At 38.3% G+C, this 16,129-nt stretch overlaps 1 pseudogene; it reads left to right on the forward strand.

The window, feature by feature from the left end:
- The first annotated feature begins 630 nt into the window (after positions 1-630).
- Positions 631-16,129, forward strand: part of LOC149188401 (WAT1-related protein At5g07050 pseudogene) — a 53,307-nt pseudogene continuing 37,808 nt past the window's right edge.

Genomic DNA, 16,129 nt, shown 5'->3' on the forward strand with positions numbered 1-16,129 from the left:
TTTACCGTTTGGGAGCAATGGCGAAAACAAGTTCTGGTCTTGTGAAAATTCAGCAGTAGCAGCTTGAATGTGCAGATTTGAACGTGGAAACAAATGCCTGGAGCTTAGATCTGGCCAGAGGACACCTGCACAAGAAAAAACAACCAAAAAATCAGCAGCCAAGCCACATGCAATCACAAAAACAAATGCATGCAGCAAATGAAAGATCTCAACACTTCACAGCAACCACACACGACTTGCAGGTACGTGACTAAACTCGTTCCTCTATTTGCATGAATGTAATTCGTAAACAGCATGAGCAATGAGATGGTTGGGATTAAAAAAATCGGTGGCCAGCTAACTGGCCACCCTCGTCCAGTTCGAACAGCGCTCGGTGGGTGAAATCAACACGTGTGCTCAGCCATCTCAAGAAGAAAATTGAAAACAGGTAGTGGTGGTTGTTTAAAATCCAACGTAATTGATGGAAGTGAATACAGGCAGAGAACTACAGTTCATAATTACACTACAGTGGGGACCAATGGTTTGCATGGGGCCAACGTGCACTTAGCCAGCTCACCCTCCATCAGTGGAAGCCTCCATAAACAACCAATCGAACTCATCCTTGAAATGCTCTCACCATTCGCTGATTAATTTGCATTTGCAACATTCTTAGCTGAGATTGCAGTTCAAGTCTGCCTGGCCGGCATGAATATCATTACCAGAGTTGCTCTGGACGAAGGAATGAGTCATTTTGTTTTCGTAGCTTACACCCTGGCTGTTGCTACAGTAGTTATTTCTCCTTTTGTTTTTTTCTTGAAAGAAACCAACGCCCTGCAAAGACCTGTGCCATCTTCTGGCAGATCTTTGTGCTTGCACTGGCTGGGTAAGACCACTCTATTTCAGAATTTCTACTTTGCTGGCCTAGATTACACCTCCGCTACATTTGCTTCTGCAACGTCAAACCTGGTTCCTGTTGTCACATTTGGGATGGCCACAGCTTTTAGACTGGAGAAAGTTGATATCAGGAGTAAATATGGCCAAGCCAAAGTTGTAGGAACCATTATATGTGTGGGTGGTGCAATGATTATGACCTTCTACAAGGGCCCTGTTCTCATTAGGCTCAATAGGGTTCTTCATAACACATGGCTGCTTGGAGCACTGATGCTGTTTGCCGGCTGTTTATTTTGGTCTGGATGGCTTACCTTTCAGGCTCCAGTTGTTAAGAAATATCCAGCAGAAATTTCATTAACAGCTCTCACGATGCTGCAAGGAACTCTACAGTGCACTGTGGTGGCTTTAATTTTTGAGCCAAAGGCCTCTGCTTGGAGGCTAAAGTGGGACATTCAGCTTCTCAGCATCATATACTCTGTGAGCACCGCATCTTCGTTTTAATAATGTGCAGAAATTCTTAACATCGTCATTGATCATATTGGCCCATAATATGCAGGGAGTATTATGCTTTGCATTTGCCTTCTTTGTACAGACTTACTGTATCCATTTGAAGGGACCTGTCTTTGCTGCAATGTTCAATCCAACTTCAACCATAATTGTTGCAGTGTTGGAACAGCTAATCCTTCATGTGAAATATTATCTGGGAAGTCTGCTGGGAGCAATTCTAGTAATAGCAGGACTGTATATTGTACTATGGGGCAAGGCAAATGATGACAAGTTGGTGACAAGCCCAGAAAGCACAACTCTGCAGATGTATCCAACAACATCAGTGATTGGAACATTGGCATTAAACCAAGCTGCCAAAACAGAGGGGGACAAAACCAAACTAACACCCAGGGAGAAAAGACTACAGAGTAGAATGGAAAGGACTGAAAAAGTCCACGTCAGTGAGGGCACCTCTAAGGTAGCCACAGCCAAGCTGAAAGGAAAATCACCCACAGCCAAGCAGGATACAGTGGTGCTGTCTGTTTCTATAGGAAGCCAGAACTCAGCCACAGGACTTTCTACAGGAAGTTCTGTATTTTTACCAGAAACATCCTGTAGAAGCCTTTGGGTAGGCTAGAATCAATTATGGAGAGGGATTTGAAGCTTGAAGATTGTTGAGGAGACATGCAACCACTCTTTTCTTCCATCCTCCACTGGTTTCATCTCCTTTCGCCACCATTGCTGCCATCAGATTGAATATACTTGCACAATCATACCAAAGCTGAGAATTCTTTAGGAAAAGGAGCAAGTAGTGGGAAGAAGCAAAGAAGCATGGTTTCATGACAGAGAAGAGGACATCACTTCAGAAGCTTGGCATGACAAGGAGGCCACCACGGCCATCAAAGATGAGGAGAGAGATTGGTTGCTCAAAGGATGAGCAACACTTTCAGTAGGGGGGTGATGATGAGCCCCAAAAATGGATAATTATTTGGGCTCATTCAACCTCCTAATTTGACTTAATCCACCATTCTCATTAGTTTATTGCATGTTTTGATTATATTTATGCTAATAGAGTGAATTTGGTTAGTCATTATGCCAACAAGTCTAATGGGTGCTTTGTGTAGCCTTTTTGGTCAACTTGGAGACAAAATTGAAGGTCTTAATGAGCACTTGGCAGCCAAATTCGTGGGAGAACAAGGGAGAGGATTTGTAGGAAGGTGTCCCCTTCATTTATGGGCCCTTACCTCGAATTCTCCACCATCAGCTCGGAGTTCAAAGGCCACCAAATCAATTAGCACAAGGGCAACCAAGCAAGTCAAGTAGGACTGCTGTTGACTACAAGTTTTGGGCAACCGAGTCCCTAAATTTTAGGAGGACTGTTGGGGTCCTCAATTTGTATAAATAAGAAGGCTTAGGGCCTCATTTGGGTTAGCTAGTAGTTAGTCATTTTGGGGAGCTGGTAGTTAGCCAATGGTTAGTCATTTTGTAGGCAGAAGTTAGCTAGTTTGTATTTCGATTTTGAGGCAATAGATTAGCTTTGCTTTCAGCTCATTTTCAAGTTCTCCTTGTGGACAGTTTTGATGTAATTTTTCTTTTCTTGCTCAATAAAGATGAATCCAGCTTTGCACCAGCTCTAAATCTCTCTTAGGAGGCTGTAGCTCTTGGGGTTGGGCCCATCTCAAGTGCCCAATACCTCCTTTGTTTATATTTATGTGTTTTTGCTGCATTCTTAGAATAAAATCTGCTATTTAGATTTAAATATTGTGTTGTTATTTAGGTTTCTTTCGATGATTAAAAAGGTTCTTCATGTTCAGATTTACTTGATAGGTTAATCACATGGAATATATTCAGAAAAAGGCTACCAAGTACTTTGGATCTCACCTCCCCCTCAGTGGAATCATGAGCTGGGACCAATGTGACTTTGCTGCCAACAAAAACATTGTCTTTTTGCTTCACCATGCAATTAGTAGTGTTGGATTTTTAGTTGTCGAACTTGATATCAGTTTTGATTGCATGCTTCAGTTTATGATTGCTTAGTTGCATAGTTATTTCACGTATTTCATTTCGAATAAACTTCTGTTCATTTCCTTTTGCTGTTAGGTCAGATTAGAGTGAGGTAACTAGGTCATAGGTTTTATAAGTGTTTGTTTGTTCAGTTTGAAAAACCGCTTGCAGAGTACCTGTAATCCTTCCTTACCTGCCCATACTCCATCCAACCTACCTGCTTCACCCTTCACTTAGAACCCTTACCTTACATTTGCCTCATCCGCTTACTTTGCCATGATTCTCATATTCTTGTGCAACATCGTTTCATCCCTCCTTGAACAGATCTCACCATCTACGCCACTCCCCAACTCCATCCTCCAAGTCTTGAACTCCCCTACACCCCTATTTCACCTCCATACTCATTCCTCCACCTTTTTTCCTCCATCCATGCTTCAAAACCCCATTTCTGAACATCCTGTAGAAATCCTAAACATCCTGTAGAACCCCTGCAGACTTCCTATAGAAGCTCACGAATGAGGTCTCTTGATATCCAAACTCTGTGAAACTCTCTGGAAGGGTGTTAGGGACTCCTTAGACCCTCTCTGAACCTTCCCGACCTCTTCCAAGCATTTCTCCTCCTTGATCCACCTCTGCACAGTAAAAATCCACTTAAAAGCACATGCATGATAATTCTAATAACGTATTCAAAAATACAAAAAGATGTTTTCTTCAGGTAGAGGTAGTCTAGACACATGTATCTTACCTTCATAGAAGTAATGGCATCTCTTTCAGTAGTTTGCATTCTCATCTTTGCATCAGTAGGACTAGCTGGTAGAATTAGGGTTTGCTAGGGTTTGCGTTTCTTTTTGGCTTTCAGTTTCTTTCCGCAAGTAGATTAGCTTCCTTTGAGTTAGCTTTCATCCATCAGTTAAAAAGCTTCTTCTAAGAGCTCATAGAAGTTGGCTTAAGCCCTTAGCGGACTTGTGCCAGCTGACCAAGTGACAGCTGCGGCAAGAGCTAGTACTTGTGCATACAGCACCGTCGCTTCCAAGTTTGTTACGAACTACCGGGTTGATAAAATTAAAGAAGGGAGTTCCAGGAGTTGTAGCATTATTGCTACAATACTGGAGCCCACCAGTTACTGCATGCCTTGGAGAACTATGAGCCAACTTGAGTTAATGTTTGAAGTCAAATGTTGGCTAATCAACCTACTCTTCGTAACAAAAAATCATGAGATGGGATTAGGCATTGTGGAAAGAGGATTGTGCCCATGACCATTCTCTTTGTGGATTTAGGAAGGTCGTGGAATCAAAGGGACACATAGCGAGAGGCCAGAAAGGACAAGCAAGAGAAGATAAAAAGGGAGAAAACATGCAGCTGAGAACATACACACTAGTCTTGTATGATAAATTTCTCTTGCATTGTGTTAGAGACCAGAGGTTTATCAAGGTGAGTTGTGAACCGCGTGGAGTGTTGGAGCAGTGTTTGTTGAAAATAGCAACAAGAAATGTTAAAAATAACATCAAGAAAATTCTAATTTAAGTTTTTCCTTGAATTGAATTGGGAATAAAATTGTAATTCCACATCTCATGACAACTTGTATTAGTTAACTAAGTTAATGTGACTTAGTTGGATCAGTTAATTCGAGTTAAGGGTCTAACTAGATTCATGTAAAGTGTCTCTTACAATTAGGAGCACTGATTGAGTTCATTTTGTGTTGTAATTAATTAATTCAGTCTAACTGAGTTGAAGTCAGTTAAACTAGTTCCAACTGATGGAGTAATTAGTGAGAGCTCTAGTAGTGTGGTGTTGCCTACAATCTAATCGGGTGTTGCTTGTAGTTGAGTGTGGTGTTGCTTGAAGTACAATATGGTGTTGCCTTAAGTGTAGTGGGGTGCTGCCTGAAGTGCAATGTGGTGATGCCTGAAGTACAGTGTGGTGCTACCTGAAGTCGAGCGTGGTGCTACATGCCGTGATCAACTAGTAAACTAAAGATTCACTCATAATTAACTCATGCATGTCAAATCAGAGAAAGACCCAGTTGAGATTGGAGTTTAAGGGCAGTGTACTGTCAGTTGTATAATTATATGAATTGTACAGATGGTGAATGTAGTCGGAGGAAGAGGCTAAAGGAACCGCGCAATCCAAAGGAGGAAATTTTTTATTAAATAGGGGCATAATTCCTCATTGAAAAACGCAAGGAAGTAGGAGCTTAGAAGGCTAGGAAAATGGCTAAGTGTTGTCCAGAGTCAACCCAGGAAAAAGTGAGACAGATAGAGATAGCGCAGAGGTTTGCTGTTTGTATATTGCATTAGTCAGAAATATATAAGAAGATTACAATGCTTTCCCTAGGAAATCATTGTGTAATGTGTTTATTGAATTCTTTCTCTTGTATGCTTGGTGATTTCGTGATCGTTTAATTATTTCCGCTGATGATTAGAATAGATTCAAGTATATTGTTTTAGCATATTACAACTAGCAGTTTGAATCTACAATGGATTTTTATGTGGTATTAGAGCTAGATTTGTAGAAATCTCTACATGGTATCAGAACTAGATTTGTAGAAATATCTACATGGTATTAGAGCTAGAATTGTAGAAATTTATAAATGGTATCATAGCTAGATTTGAATGAATTTATACATGGTATTAGAGGTGAAATCACAATAGAAGAAAATAATTTGAAGATGTCCTTGCAGATTGATGGAGCTCTAGTTCAGCGAAGATCCAAAAAACCCTATGTGCAGACTTCTTATGGAGCAAGAAGGCTACTAGTGGGCAGATCAGTGAGCCAATGTTTAGTGACACAAAAGGGAGTTTTTATCATTGATATTGGTAGATTGAGGAGCAGAGAGATTTCCCACAGGAGATTGAGACTCAAAGGGAGTCTAATTTCAAAGGGAGTAGCCCTATGGACGCTAGTACTTTAGGATCTGGGGAGATCTAACTCATTATTGCAGTAGTTGCAGCAACAGTGCAGAAGAAGCAACGGAGTAGTAGCAGCAGTAGTATGAGTATATTAGATTTAGCTCATCAATGTAAATCCTTGAGGAGCAAGGCAAATACTATATATTTGGTGGTTGAGAGGGAGCATAATTTACCTCTCAAAATGGAGCCTCAGAAGCAACCTCAGCAAGTTGTGCAACAACCACAATTAGAGAAGTAGATAGGAAACAAAGTGGAACCATCCACTCAAGCAAAGACCTCTAGTAGGGGGAAATTATGAGCCAAGTGGGCAGAGGGAGCACATGCAACCATTTCTCTAGGTGAGAGGTGGGGCGATGTGAAGCAATGGTCCCAAGAGTGCAGAAATTTGGGTAGGATCCATTGAGATGTTTTTTGTCTCATGGATCATTACCTTGCTATGGGGGCGCACAATATTCAATAGCATGAGGATCAATGTTAGTCAGATATTGAGGATTTCATAGAAGTGTTGACAACAGAGAAGGAGGCTTAGTAGTAGAGTCAATAATAGCACAATTTTCTCAATAGACAGTTGCTGACATAGTTGATTCAATTTATTTTGTTTGAATGATTTTTCAGTTGCAGATGTTGTTGTAGCAACAACAATAGTGACAAGAGTTGCATGTAGAACATTCCAAAGGTACTATATTGGGATAGATGTGAATCCCTTACTTGTTGAGAGGGAGTTTTGAAAATAGCAACAAGAAATGCTAAAAATAACATCAAGAAAATCCTAATTTAATTTTGTCCTTGAATTAAATTTGGAATAAAATTGTAATTCCACATCTCATGACAACTTGTATTTGTTAACTAAGTTAATTTGACTCAGTTGGCTTAGTTAATTCGAGTTGAGGGTCTAAATAGAGTCATGTAGAGTGTAACCTACAATTAGAAGCATTGATTGAGTTTATTTTGAGTTGTAATTAATTAATTCAGTCTAACTGAGTTAAATTCAGTTAAACTAGTTCCAATTGATTGAGGAATTAGTGGGAGGTCTAGTAGTGTGGTGCTGCCTGCATTCCAATGGGGTGTTTCCTATAGTGCAGTGTGGTGATGCCTGAAGTATAGTGTGGTGTTGCATGAAGTGCAGTGGGTGCTTCCTGAAGTGTAGTGTGGTGCTGCCTAAAGTATAGTGTGGTGTTGCCTGAAGTCAAGTGTGGTGTTGCTTGCAGTGACTAACCAGTAAATTGAAGATTCACTCATAATTAACTCATGCATGTTAGATCAAAGAAAGACCCAATTGAGATTGGAGTTCAAGGGTAGTGTACTATCAGTTATATAATTATTTGAATTGTAAAGATGGTGCATGTAGTCAGAGGAAGAGCCTAAACAAATTGCGTAATCCAATGGAAGAAAATTTCTATTTAATAGGGGCGTAATTCCTCGTTGAACAACGCAAGGAAGCAGGAGCTTGGAAGGCTATGAAATTGGCTAAGTGTTGGCCAAATTCAGCCTAGGAAGCAGTGAGATAGATAAAGATAGTGTAGAGGTTGCTCGACCTTGAGAAAAGCATTGTAATCTTCTCATATTTTTTTGACTAATGCAATATACAAATAGCAGGGGTTTTTAGTTGTGGCTTTCCCTGGGAAATCATTGTGTAATGTGTTGATTGAATTATTTCTATTGTATGCTTCATGATTTCATGATCATTTAATTATTTCCGTTGATGAGTAGAGTAGATTCAAGTCTATTGTTTTAGCATATTACAATTCGCAGTTTGAATCTACAAGGAATTTCTACAGTGTTGGTAGCAGATAGAGCAATGATAGAGTTGGTCGTTAAGCTCTGTGCTCTATTATTGTTGGGGTGTTATTCTTTGTAATTTTTTTGAGGCCCTTGGATTGGGCATCCATGCCTGAGTGACAAGTGGGAGGCTCAGTGGATGATATAAGCACGATGGTGCTTGATGTATGACTAATAAACCACATAGACAGGGGAATATGAGTCATTGTGGTGCTCGTTGGAGAGATGATAAATCACTTGGACAAGGGATTCAAATAGCCTGACTAAGAAATACCCCATCTGTACCTTTGGTGAATCCCCGTGAATGTGTTCAAAAGAAAGAGTGGGTCATTGTGGTGCTTATTGCTAGAAGGTAGATGATAAATGATCTAGACAATGGACTCCATCATACGAGTGCATAACCAAGCCTTTGGTGTGATATTCTTAAGCAGTCATCCCCTTAGACATTGGATCGAGCTTGAGGGTGGACAAATACAAGAAAGTTGTGGTGTAGCTAGCCTATGGTTGGGTGGAGAGTGGAGGTCCATCTTTTAGTTTCCAACCATCTTAAAATACTCAAAGAAGTCTATTGCATTTATATGTTTGAATTATGAACTCCAAATGTTATTGAATTCCTCAATGGTGAAGTTCACTGTTATGCTTGTGATTGGCATGATATCTTGTATGTTATGAATTTAATGAGTCTGGATTGTGTTTTCCAATACCTTGTTCATGGTTGATGTGATAAACTATGTATTTATACTCATTCATTTAAACCACTATGGAGGAGGAATGTAAGCACTTAACTTCTTAGAGGGCTTACATTGCATAATAGAGGATCTGCAATTCCTCTTGAATTGATATCAAGACTTGTAGGAATGCACTCAATTGAATTAATAAACACGTGCCTTTGAACATTTCTAACCAACCTACCAAAGGTTAGCAAAAGTGGAGTGACTGGTGCATTTCCCTTTCACAACATTGCAACTAGCGTATATTTTGGTATCAGGGCCTTGCCCCCTTCTTGTCTCAGAATTTTGTGTGTTGGTGTCAAGGAACCTGCCTCCATTGCTGGTTAGCATTCATAGGTTACTGATTCGCGACTTCGAGCCTTTGTGATGGTTATTACATAAAGAAATGGAAAATCAGGATAGTGACCCATTTTGTTATATATAAGGTCACAAAAATTTGAGGTCTCAGGACATTAGGATTGTGTGCCTCAATACAAAGGAAATTTGAGGTTCAAGGCTTTAGGACCTTGGGCCACAATGCTCAAGAAGTTAGTGCGTGGAGATTTCCCATTGTTTTATGAACACCCCCAACTTACCATTGATATCAATCATCGAGATAGATAGAATGAAATGGTTCAATATGCATATGTATGGGAGGAGCCCAACAATGAGGGGTTGATGGTAGAACCTTGCCCCATCGAACTATTACTTGTGGGCCCCATCGAGATGTCGGACTCGGGGGTAGTTGCAAGAACAATTATGTGGAGAGGCTTAATGAAAATGGGTTGATATTGACCATCAACCACAAAGTATACATGTATGAGGAGGTTAATAGACCCCATGACATATATCAAGATGGGTCCTATATGGTTCTTGGGCCTTTGAGCCACAAAATGTCGAAGGAGTTAAGCAGAGAACAATCCTGACCCAATATGATGTAATTATTTGGGCCCTATCAGGTTTTTAGGCTATTGGGTTATGGAAGAATTGTGTAGATGAATACGCGGCCGAAAACCTGACCTAATGTGATGTGTATTGGGTGGGCGAAGGGGCAAGGTTGTCAAGATGTCAGGATATTGGGGTATGATGAGTCCAGGAAAATGAGCCTGCAATTGGTAACATCAGTTCCAAAGGGCCAATGTTGGCCTTTGACCATTGTCCCTCAACCAATTACCATGAACTTTTAATGCACCAAATAACTCAACCACAAGGGCATGAGTACCTTACAAGCTACCCCATGTGGTGGTGGCATAGAACCACATGGACCAAGAAGGTCACGTGGGAGCCATGTAGAACTTATTGATGGCATGGAATCATATAATAGGGCTAAAATTCTAATAAACATACTTTTGAATATGTGACTCAAATTGAGATATAATTTATATTACCAAAAAGCTCTCAATGACCTTAACGAATGTTAGGTCCCTATAATACTAGTGTATTCCCTCATTGTTATTGTTAGTGTAGCCCCTTATTGTTATTTTTGTTCCCATTCAGGTGCCCCATAGAAGCCCACTATTGTTATCGTTGTGTCCTTACATTATTATTGTTATGCCGACTCTAATTATATTGTGACCCCTTAGACTCCTATATATAGAAAGGAGGTTTTTTCATTTGAATCATCCAAGAATTATTCATTTGTGTAATTTAAGGGATGTTTCACCCTCGAAGAGGCTAATTTTTAAGTCGTTTATCTATCTCTTCTATTTTGTGAGCTGATTGCATAACATTTGGTATTAGATCTTTGGATTCTAGGGGTTCGCTTCTTCAAATAGGTCATCTTGGAATTTTCGCTATAGATTTTTTTCTACGAGGATTCAGAAGTTGAAATTTTTACCACATGGAGCCGAAATATTAGAGAAATTTTTGTAAAAATTTCAGATGTTGGTTTGCTATATTTTCAGAGATATGCTATGAGGAAGTCAGGGTTTTTGCGGGCTCTAGAATTCTGTCTTAAACAAGTGACCTAGGTAAAATCGTCATAAAGAAAAATTTCTACGAGGCTTTAGAAGCTGAAATTTTGACCACGTGGAGATGACATCACATATAACTTTGTGTAAAAATTTCAGATCTTGGTTCGCTATATTTTCGTAGATATGCTCTGAGGACGTTAGGGTTTTTGCGGGATCTAGAATTCTACCTCAAACATGTGACCTAGGGAAAAACATCATAACTTTCGTTTTAGGCATCGGATTTGAATTTTTTTAAAAGTGGCTAAAATTTCACGGATTTTAGTTTTTCATGTAGAAATTTCAAGGCTGAAGATTGAAATAGTGACATGTGGCATCCCATACAACTTTGCTCTACTGAACCAGTCCATGAGAAGGTCATCGTGGGAGATTTGGCATAACTATTTCTTGAAGAATCCAATCTTTGTCTGACTTGTGGGGTTGGAAAGAAGACTGAGAGGGCTACCACCAGAAAAAAATTCAGACATTGGAGATCTGAAATTAAGAATATTCAACAAATTCAATATCGAGCTCCTACAAAGCAAAAAAAGGTGTGTAGTTTAAAAAAAAAATTGCATAAGTTTTATTTGAAAAAATAGTTTGAAGTGATTCAAAGGTAATAGTGAAGCATAATTATCATTAATCGATGCCCCAAAGAAAGAAAACGAAAACACCTATTAAGCAACCTAAAATCTCTACTATGACACATGAAGGAGAGGAAGAAATGCAATGTGATATATAAAAATTACGAGACCAAGTGCAACAAATTTCGCTCTCACAAAAAGTAACAGAAGCTAATATGGATGGTTTGAATAATGACATCAATGGTATAGAAGAAAAACTAAAAGGAAACATTGAAGATTTGAACAAAGACATGGAAGTTTTGAAGGAAGGTTTGACAAAGTTGCTACAAGAAATGCTTCCTAATGGCGAAAAGGTAGTAGAGGAAACTCATTATGAGAACAAAATAAATGTTAATCATGATTTCATAGACTCTAACATTGGATTGAAGACCCACCATATTCCAAATATCAATATGAAGAAGTTTGATGGCAAGGATCCCGTAACATGGATACTATAGATGGAGCAATATTTTGATCTCCATAATATGCAAAACACACAATAGGTATGCATTGCAATCTTATATTTAGAACCTAATCAAGTTGTATTGTATTGATGGATTTGTTATCATAAACCACTTGTCACTTGGTCAATTTTTACGGAGGAAATGATATCACATTATGAGGATACAAAGAGAAACACTGTCTTTAGCCAATTGAATATCTCAAACAAAAGGGTTCAATGGCGGAATGCACTGAGGACTTCCAGAAATTGAATAGAAGGGTAAATGATATTCCAGAGGAACATAGGATTGATGCCTTCATAGGGACTTTAAAGGATAACATCCAACATGAGGTTCACCTTTGCGAACTTGATTCATTGGAGAAGGCATTTAGGTTGGCAAGAAAAATTGAAAGCAAAATTATGGCAACAAAGAAGCCTACCACTCACAACTATAAAGATGGAAGTGTTGTTTCCCCTATCCTTCCACAACTTACAAGGTTGACACCACAAAAATTGGAAGAAAAAAGAGCGAAATGGCTTTGTTACAATTGTGATAGCAAATACACTAAAGGTCATAAGTGTGTTGAGAGGAAATTAATTTACATAGACTATGAAGAGGAGGAAGAAAAGGAATAAGAAACATCAAAAGAAGAGGATATACACCAAGAACCAACCCCAAAGAAAGAAGAAATGAATTCAACCATATCTTGTAAGGCATTGGCAGGAATTACCACTCCTAAAACTCTCAAGATAGAAGGACATGTCAAGAAGAAAAATGTAATAGTGTTGATTGATTCGGGTAGTACCCATAATTTTATTCATTATAAGATAACCAAGGAATTGAATTTCTTCCTATATCCAGCACCAGAGTGTCAACTGATGGTTGCAAAAGGAGGAATCATAAATTGATATGGAAAGTGCCATAATATCAAGCTATCCATTGGAGAATATGTATTGAATAGTCCAATTATTTCCATTCCAATGGGTGGTGCTGATGTTGTACTAGGAGTCCAATGGTTACAATATTTGGGTATGATAGATTTTAATTTTCAAGAACTTTTCTTGAATTTTTTTTGGGAAGGAAAGGAAGTTGAATTAAGGGGTATCACAGGGAAATCAGGAAATATAATCAGCTCTAATGCCATGAAAGAGATTCTAAATGAAGAACAACGGGGCGTAATTGCACAGCTATTTTCACTAGAGGTTCAAACATCAAAATCATCTATTTATCCAGATCACCAAAAATTCTTGGACAATAATTCTAAGGTTCAAGTAGTGGAAGATCACATCAAGCATCAACAACAAGTTCTCCAACTCTTAAAGGATAACCTCACTTTGGCACATAATAGAATGAAACCACAGGCAGATCAACATCGCAACAAAATAATTTTTGAAGTGGGCGACTGGGTATTTTTATGACTACAACCATATAAACAAATGTCCATTAAGCAAGCTAATAAGGATAATAAATTATCACCAAAGTATTATGGTCCTTACAAGGTGTTGCGAAAGATTGGTACTATGACATACAAATTGGAGCTTCCTACATCTTCATGAGTGCACCCATCTTTCCATGTTTCATGCTTAAAGAAGGTTATAGGTGACAAAATCCTAGTTCAAACAATATTGTCATAACTTGACGATGAAGGAAAAATCATATTGGAACATGAAGCAGTCATGGAAACAAGAACTCAACAACTATGAAATCGATCAATTTCAGAGTATCTCATCAAGTGGAAGAACTTGCCCACAGAAGATTCCACATGGGAGGATGAAAATTTTATACATAAGCATCTAAAACTACTCAAGTGTTGTGGAAAACACTTTTTTGAAGGAGAGGGGCATGTTAGGTCCCTATAATACTAGTGTATTCCCTCATTATTGTTAGTGTAACCCCTTATTGTTATTGTTATGCCCATGTAGTCCCCATATTGTTATTATTGTGCCCCATAGAAGCCCACTATTGTTATAATTGTGCCCTTACATTATTTTTGTTATGTCGACTCTGATTATATTGTGACCCCTTAAACTTTATATATAGAAAGGGGGTTTTGTCATTTGTATCATCCAAGAATTGTTCATTTGTGTAATGTAAAGGAGGTTTCTCCCTCGAAGAGGCTAATTTTGAAGTCGTTTATATATCTCTTCTTCTATTTTGTGAGTTGGTTGCATAACAACGTAATTGTGGTATTAAGTTTAACATTCAAATAATTTGAGAAAAAATAGGTTTTGGTAACCCCATCTTCATAACAGACATTGGAGATTGGGTAAAAACAAGAAAGTAACCTACCCACAACCCAAGATGGAACAAGGGAGTGGGAGGTGGTTACAGAGTGGTATTAGAGCTAAAATTCAACACTTGGACTAGATGGGTCCTAGAAGATAAATTTGGAGCTCCGATATAGAGTGGTATAAGAGCCTAGGTTCAACACTCTGACTGGATCAACCCTAGAAGATAAAATTTTATATTTGGGGTAAAATCTAGAGCTATGATACATATTTGTATCAAAGCTGAGGTTCAACATTGGACCTAAAGAGGCTCACACGCAGAGGATAAAATGTAATATGATAAAAAAATCTTGTAAGAATGTCTTATTTAATATTGCAGTTGATGTGGTTGCTACCCTTGATAGAATGTTGATATGTCTTTTTGTTTCCTAGTATATGTAAATGACATGTTTTGTGATCATGTGAACAACTTAAAATCATAATGTTTGGTGCTGACATGCCAAGGTGATAAATTAATATGTTTATAATTGATTAATTGACAGTTATGCACTTGACGACATATAAGAAGACACAAATTAAAATATAAAATAGAGGAATGAATAGTAGAATGGCACAATACAACATGGACAAAACCCATCGTGACGAGGACAAAGACTTAGTGGGAAAGAGGTCAGAATAAAATTCCCTTGATTAGATGGATACACTTAGAAACTTGAGAGTTGAATTGAGGAATTGTAAAGAAAGTAATGAAAATATTTTTAGAGATCAAGAAAGGAAAGTAGAGGTGAATGTAGTGATCTTGAAGAGCTTATCGGATCTACAAAGGAAAAATAAACATGCATATAGTTCCAACTATATAGATAGGGAAAGTCTAAGAAAAGTCTATTTGAGATCTGAAATCTTGGGTTAGAAACTAATAGGGTAGAAGGTAGTAAGTGAAGGGAGAGTCACAAACAAGAAAGTGAAGACACAATGAGAGGAGAAACTCCACTCAACACCCCAAAAAGAGAGACAAACAAATGATCAACTATCTAGTGCCACAACAAGAAGTTACCATGGGAAAATGAGTGATAAGAGCTCAATGTCGAAGGATTTCAAGAAAGACAATCCTCCTACCTTTGATGGAGGGGTCAAGAAGAATGAGGAAGCAAAGTGTAACATACCTCACTTGACCACTTTTTTGTAATGTTAGAATTGTGACTATGTAACGCCAACATGGAGGCCATGGTTGGCTAAGACATTATGTTGTATACATAAATTAATAAAATGTAAATTTGATTGGTGGCTAGTCTAAATGGAGGGACACATGGAATATAATGTTCGTAGGGAAAATAAGAGAGTGAAGCATCAAAGGGGAACATAGAAACTCTCTCAAGTAGCTTGTGAATGAGAACAAACACTGAGGAGCAGAGGAGTGAGCTGGATAAAATTTGGTAGAGATTGGGTTAAAGCCCTGTGATTGAACTCAGAGGAGTGAGGGATTCATTGTGGAGCTTATTGCCAAAGGCATTAGACAAATGACCTAGATAGTGAACTTCACCTCTTGAGTTTGTGACCCTGCCCTTGGTGTGATTCCCTTAAACAAGCATCCTCTTAGACTTTATATCTGACTCATGGGTGGTCAACTGCAAGAAGGCTTGTAGTGTAGCTGGCTTATGGTTGGGTGGAGATTTGAATCCATCCTTCATTTTCCAACCATATTCAAACACACAGATAAGTGTAAATTACTTGTATATATTTTTTATGGACTATGATGATTTTTTCATGTTGTGAATTGTGCAATAAGTTGTGTGCTTCATTAGAGAAATTTTGAGGTAAAAAATGGGCCTCAAACAAAATTGTACAACCAAAATCAAATTTATAAGAACCAATAGGATTCAAGATGATGATTTCGACCATGGGGAATTATTCACCATTTTTGGAGTAAAAAAGTAAAAAGATTAAAAAAAAATTAAATTTTCAGCTCATATTTTCAACTTATCTTCCTATTGTTTTACTCAAATTCTAATTGAGAGAACCCATTGGATGCAAACTTTAATTCCTCATCTAAGTAGTACCAATGTTGCATACTTGTGATGGACCCTACAACACCTAAAATGAGAAATACATAAAAAATGTGATTGCAATA

The sequence above is a fragment of the Pinus tabuliformis genome, chromosome 3_1 (assembly GCF_031772625.1).
Source record: "Pinus tabuliformis cultivar Carrire ecotype Pingquan chromosome 3_1, CPIR1, whole genome shotgun sequence".
NCBI classification, from domain to species: Eukaryota; Viridiplantae; Streptophyta; class Pinopsida; order Pinales; family Pinaceae; genus Pinus; species Pinus tabuliformis.